This window comes from Silurus aristotelis (genome assembly GCF_946808225.1).
Source record: "Silurus aristotelis genome assembly, chromosome: 12".
Lineage (NCBI taxonomy): Eukaryota > Metazoa > Chordata > Actinopteri > Siluriformes > Siluridae > Silurus > Silurus aristotelis.
Genome location: NC_139585.1, coordinates 10,469,435 through 10,476,374, shown reverse-complemented (window position 1 = coordinate 10,476,374; position 6,940 = coordinate 10,469,435). Strand labels below are relative to the sequence as shown.

The window sequence follows — 6,940 nt, the reverse complement described above, 5'->3', positions numbered from 1 at the left end:
TTATAACATGGGAGTAGGCCCAGACTGGATAGATGGAGAGAGAGAGAGAGAGAGAGAGAGAGAGAGAGAGAGAGAGAGAGAGAGAGAGAGAGAGCGATAGATAGATAGATAGATAGATAGATAGATAGATAGATAGATAGATAGATAGATAGATAGATAGATAGATAGATAACTAATCTAAAAAATCTTAATAATAATAATTTTATGATTATCAACATATTAGGCATAATCCGCATATCACTTATTTCCACACTATGTATAGGCTTTGAACAACGGCCAGAAGTTGTAGATAGACCTGTCCCTTGCTTTTCTAATGTCCCTATTAGCCGATCTCATATCAATTTTTCTCAAACCCAGGACTACATGAATTGTCCTATTTGAAAAACCTTATGGTATAAAATGTCATCCTTTTTGTAAGCTAAAAATCTGATTGATTTGGAAATCATTAGTCAAGTATTTTACTGCAAAATGTATAAAACTGTGACTTTCTGGATGTTGGTTGACAAATTATATTTAAATAATTATAATAATGCATTATTATTTTGTATTTATTTTTACCTTTTCTAGATTCGGTTTAAGTTTTTTAATGTAAATGTTTTTTTTTATGTAAATGTAATGTAAATATAAACAATATATTTTATTGTATATGTTTAAAAGGAAGTTGTGTATTGACAGTGTTCCACTGTATTTTCTCACTGTTCACAACTGATCTTCACATGTTTATACTATATATCTGTTAAAGATTATAGAAATTTGGGAAAGAAATTGTTATTATAGCCATAGTAGTGATTAATTAGACCAGTGACTATGTACACTAACCCATGCTAGCCTGAAATGTAATTTTTAGAATTAATTTAAAAGTACTGAGAGTGTACTATAATCTGCTCATATGTTATTGGAGTGTTCTTGCAAATGTACATGCACACTAGGGGTGGGTTGTCACGAAAGAAATGTTTGCTTATGTGATGTATTTTCTATAGAGTGAGCAGTGGAGAACTTTGTGAGGGGACTGTGAGTTCCCAGTCCCAGTCATGTGATCATGTTCTCTTTATGCCCATGTCTCCTCCTGACAACCTGGTCATGCATTTGTATGACAAAGACAGACAGTACTGCTCATAATATTGCTCATAATTCTTCTTCAGTTTCATCAGGACATCAGCTTTTGCTTCGCTCATGATACGACATGTCTATGGATAACTTCAATTGCAAGAGAATTATGAAGGCTGCATGCATTTGAGCCATTATCTTTAAAATAACATATTTAATGCATACTGTTTAAGATAAGCATGAAAATTTCAAGTGTAGTATATTTAATTTATAAATTAATAATAAAAATTCATGCATGCCAATTAGATTTATATCCTGTAATCCCTTGAAAATGCCAAGTAGAATTATGCAGGTTTTTTTTTTTTATAAATACTACATTGAATTTTAGCTGCATTTGTTTTTAAAAGCTGAAAATTCTTTCCTACTTATTCTACTTTAACTTAGACTTAAAAGTAATGCCTATAACATTGTCAGTCTGTATTAAATGCAAAATAATCATAATTTTGCATTTTAATCACACTATAGAAATCCCATGAAAATGCATTACTGTACTTACATTAATTAATTATATCAATATTCATTGCAGTGTTTACTTGTTATCATTCAATTGTAAAACTGCATCCAACTTGGCATTAACAGGAACAAGATTAAAGCAATTTCAAAACAATTCACACAATACTTTAGAATAAACCAAGTTACTAGAATTGACTATAAATTACTAAAAATATACCCAAACATATCACATAAGCACTGTGATTATTTATTTAAATACATAAATATGGGACATACCACATCCTAATACATTTTGCTTGGAAATGATTGCTATATAATTATTGTTTGCAGTGTGGCCTGTGTAACATTATTTAATGCAATGGAATCAATAATGTATATGCATGATATTGTACTATGTTATGTTATGGAGTGGTAGGTTATGTTATCGGCAGTAAAAAAAAAAAAAAAAAAAAAAAAAAAAGGGAACATTAGAAACCATACAATTTAGTGACTTATGTCAAGGATTTAAGTGAGGTTCAGTCCAAATCCTCAAATATACACAGCTGAGCAGTTAATTATCTTACAAAAGGACCCAACATGATCATATTGCAGTTTGGCTATATGATGCAGTTTGGTCTTACTGTAGTTTTTGCTAAATAAAACAGAAAGCTGATTTAAAAAGAAGCATTTAAAATATATTTCAATAAATTCTGTTTATTTTAATGCAGCATATAATTCTCAGATTTTAAATTTTATTATATTTATTTCCTTTTCCTTTATGTCATGAATTTCTGTTTGCTTGGCCACGAGTTACTTATATAGCTTATATATGTAAAGACAGGCATAAAGTATGTACAGTTTTTGCTTACATCCAATTTATGTGCTGCCATCTAGTGATTTTCAGTAGAGGTACATAGACTTGATTTATTGATTTGTGATTTAAAAAAATGGGGGAAATCTGAATAGGGGAGAAATGGGGGGAATCTGAACAGATTTGAACACACACACACACACACACACACACACACACACACACACACACACACAACAAAAAAACAAAGGCTGCAAAGTCAAACACTTTAATGAAGCATGCATTTTCCACTTCTAGCTCTGTTCACTAAACTAATTTCTCTGAAACATTGATCATAAAGTTACGGTTCTTCCATAACTGTCAGAAAAGCACTGTTCATTCACCCTTCATCTGCAGTAACTGCTCAAATCCTTGTCAGGATCGTTATGGATCTAGGATCTCTCCTAGAAACCTTGGGTGTGGGGTGCGAAAGCCAACTGGATGAGATGCAAGGGCACTATGCATACATGTATCCACATACTTGTTGGTTAATTTAGCATAATTTACTATTTAATCCATCTATTGGAATGTTTTCAAAGTGGGAGGAAACTGGAGAACCTAGAGGAAATCTACACTGACACAGAGAGGACATGTAAAATGGGTAGTGGTAGCTCAGCAGTTAAGACATTGGAATTCTTATTAGAAGGGTGTGGGTTTAAATCGCAGCACTGCAAAGCTGCCTCCGCCTCAAACAAGGCCCTAAACCCTCGACTGCTCAGCTGTATAAATGATATAATGATAAATTGCCCTGAATAAAAGTGTCTGCCAAAAGTGAAGACTTCACAGAATCTAATACTTTACTTAACATACGTGTTACACTTCTACCTCCTTTGCTCTTTTCATCTGCCAAATGCCATAAATGTAGCCCAAGCTTAAACTGAAGCCAGGCCCTTGGGGCTATGGGGGCTGTTCATAACTGCTTTATTAATTCAGTTCTAAAATAACAAAAGTTTCAGAAAAAGTCCAGCCCTGACACATACGTTTTGATTTCTTGCATTTACTTTTTCTGACAAAGTTTCTGCACCCACATTCATCTCCTTCAGACTCTTTAATATCACATTTATTTTTAAACGAGTGTCTTGCTGTATAGGTTTATAGGTTTTATAGGGTCTTGCTGAGTTCTTCACCTTTTACGGTACCACTACCAGTCTTCACACAAGCAATCTGCAACCACTAATCAAGTAAGTAATCAACCGTATGCTTGTACCGCATCTTTAAATGCAAGGTGCTAACACTCCATGACCCAATAAATAAATATCATATCGCAATTAAGCTGCTTCTTGTTTTTATGTTTTACTGTTACATAAAAGCTTTAAAAGTAATCCTTTAATCAACTTCCGCTCAAAGCAATAATTAGAAATACAGCCAGATGATCAGATGATCACCCACATTTGCTGGCAGTATTTATTTAATATTTTGGACATAAAAAAAAAAAAAAATCTGTGGAGAAAAATGTAAGACAAAAAATTTGTGGAGAAAAAAAATGTTCAGGCATTGTCGATGCATGATGACAGAAAGTGTACAGAATTGTGTGAAATGACTTTACAATGTAGTACAATATATGAATTGCGATGTAATGCTCAGACAATGCTCAGACAACATTTGAATTTGAACATTTGAACAATGAATAAACAGTAGTCTTTTAAACTGGGAATAAGGAAAAAACTTAACATATCATAATAATCAAATGGAAGGCCATCTCTAGAAATAGTCTAGAATCTAGATGGTTCCAAACATTTTCCCTTCACACAGGGATTACAGAGGCCACTGTGCTATTGTAAACTTTCAGTGCAGCAGAATTTTCATAGTCTTTCCCGGTTATGTGCCTCAACGCAATCCTCTCTCTAAACTCTGCAGGTAGTTTCTTTGACCTAATGGCTTGTTTGTTTTGTGTAAATATAACGGGGTTTGAATTCTTCCTGACTTCAAACCACTCCTGCTATAGTGAGCCAAGGGCCTACAATAATTATTGTGCAAATCAGGTCAGCAGGTTTTTTTGGGTTCCGCTGGAGTTGAGAAACCTGGAATTATTGTTTACTTAGGCAATAATTCAAGTGTATGTATTGTATGTTTGCCATTTATTAAAATGTTCAAGTGTGTGAAAAATCCTGTGCAGAAAGGACATTCACCACAATGAAATGCGGTGAAATGGAACTGCTCTTTTGATCTTGCAGAACTAATCGTCTCTAAATATTTATCTGATTTCACAATGCAGAGGCTGATCATCTGATTCCCCTCTGACAAACCTCTTTCAAAGTTGGGATGATCTTGGGCATGTTGTACTGGAAATTGTAACAGAATTATCCCATTATCCTTCATTTCAGCTTTTGATGTTAATTCGCATTAAAGGGTTGTATATCTTACAGCATTTTTAATATGAGTTTCAGCTTTCATCCATGCATATCCTGTTAAAATGCAGGGCACCATGACCACACACACTTGCACATATACACACAGACACAGACACACACACACACACACACACACACACACATACCCACACACACACACACACAAGTGTGTATTGATATTGAATATTTTAAGCTTAGGATCAAAGGAGGATTCATGGGATGTGAGGCGACAGCATTATGTGCTGCACCAAGAGTCACAATTATGCTCCCTACATTGACTTATAACTTAATATTGAGAGAAAGTTCACACTTAGGGAAAAGAAGACAGATAAACCATTCAGGAAAAGCTTTAATTTAAAGAAAGAGAACCCAGAGAAAAGCTACATGTAGGATTAAATTGCTCTGTATGCATGTTCCCCCAATGCTTTTGGGGTTTCCTCTAGTAATTCTGGTTTCGTTCCCTAGTCCAAAAACCTGTAGTAGGAAGATTGCCATTTACAAACTGTCTTTAGTGTGTAAGTGTGTGTGAATTTTTTTGTCCCCTACAGTGAGTAGCCATTCCATCTGGGGTTTCCCTCACCTTGTGCCATTAAATCCTGGTGTAGGCTCCAGGCTCGCCTGCAACCCTGTGTAGGATAGACTTGAATGATTTCTATTAGTGAAATTAATTCTCATTAATAGGTGAAATTTATTATTATTATTAACCTAATATGTGTAAATATAAATATCACTAGTGTTCTAGTTAACGTAAAAAAACAAACATTTAATTAAAATATTTGGTGGCAGAACAGGAGTTACATGATATAAAGTATGATTTTATTTCTTCTCACTCAAAATGCAGATTTATTTTTTTATAATTGCTCCAATTATATAATTATAGATATATTTATATAAAGTATTGTTTGTCAACTGAGCAAAATCTGTAGTTATGCTTTTTGGGATATATAGTGAAAAAAATATCTTGGACTATTCATTTTAGAATAATTTCTTAATGATTACAGTTTTCAACAGTATAAAATCAGATTTTATTTCAGCTGACTGTGTCCTGAAAGCATATTACATAGTATAAATACTAGGGTATTCACAGTAAGCCACTTTGAGCTGTAAGCAGGTGCTTTGAGCTTGAAGGATATTGTACATTTAATAAGATCAAATGAGGGGAAAGTACTTACATAATTGTTGCTTTTTTCAAATTGGTATTACTTGAAATCATAATGCTGTACTACTTATGCTGAACTTATATAACATTTAAATTCATGGTTAAACGAACCCTTTCAGAGCCTTAAGGCGATGCAGTCTGGCACTCATTTTCCACAACAGAATGGCTGATGTGATCTTACTCCAGAGCAGCTGTGTTTAATGTCACTCTATGATCACTTGAACCTATCATCCATTGATGATGTCAGACCTGGAGCAAATCAGAGCACCACAACCCTCAACTGCCACGTCAGAAGGTCTCTACCATAGTCCATCCCAGTGTATGCAGATCCAGCATGTCCACTCACATCACACAGGTACTTTATATCTGATCACATCTTTCACTCTGATTTAATTCATGGCCCCTGAGTCATCATAAAAAAGGAAAGACAAAAACTATAAATCTTTCTTCACTCCTCCAGGGTGTATTATAACCTTTTAGAGAAGCACTGAAAATGACTAGTGATGCAACACGCTGATGCAATATACCATGCTATTTTAGTACCTTAACAGATTGTATAAATTATATAAAATAGGTGTTTAATACAATAGCATATAAAAAAATAAAAGAACTGCTGATGCCAGAAATAGGATAAATAATGCTTAATCACAATTCATAGACATCTACTGTAGCCACATGTTTTAATATGTGAATATATTAAATTAAACAACCTCAATGTAAATCACCTAACAGTTATGCCAAATCTGTTAATTGCATCAAGCAACAGATTAGCTTTGAAATACATGGATTTCACAGAATGTAAATGCATTTGATGGACATCACTGTCAGGGATTCACCCTGCCACGCCCCCCTCTGTAGCTGTCAGGGATTCACCCTGCCACGCCCCCGTCTGTAGCTGTCAGAGATCCACCCTGCCACGCCCCCCTCGATAGCAGTCACGCTGCTTCCCAAGATTACCGACAGCTGTGGCTCATGAAAGATCAGACTACATAAACTCACGTTCTTGAACTATACCGAACGCGGATTCGCCATTCCGCGATT

General features: G+C 34.5%; 1 protein-coding gene across 1 annotated transcript in view; it reads left to right on the top strand.

Moving 5' to 3' along the window:
- Window positions 1-6,940, top strand: part of pigf (phosphatidylinositol glycan anchor biosynthesis, class F) — a 218,768-nt gene that overhangs the window by 188,187 nt on the left and 23,641 nt on the right. The gene's annotated exons all lie outside the window — the stretch shown is intronic.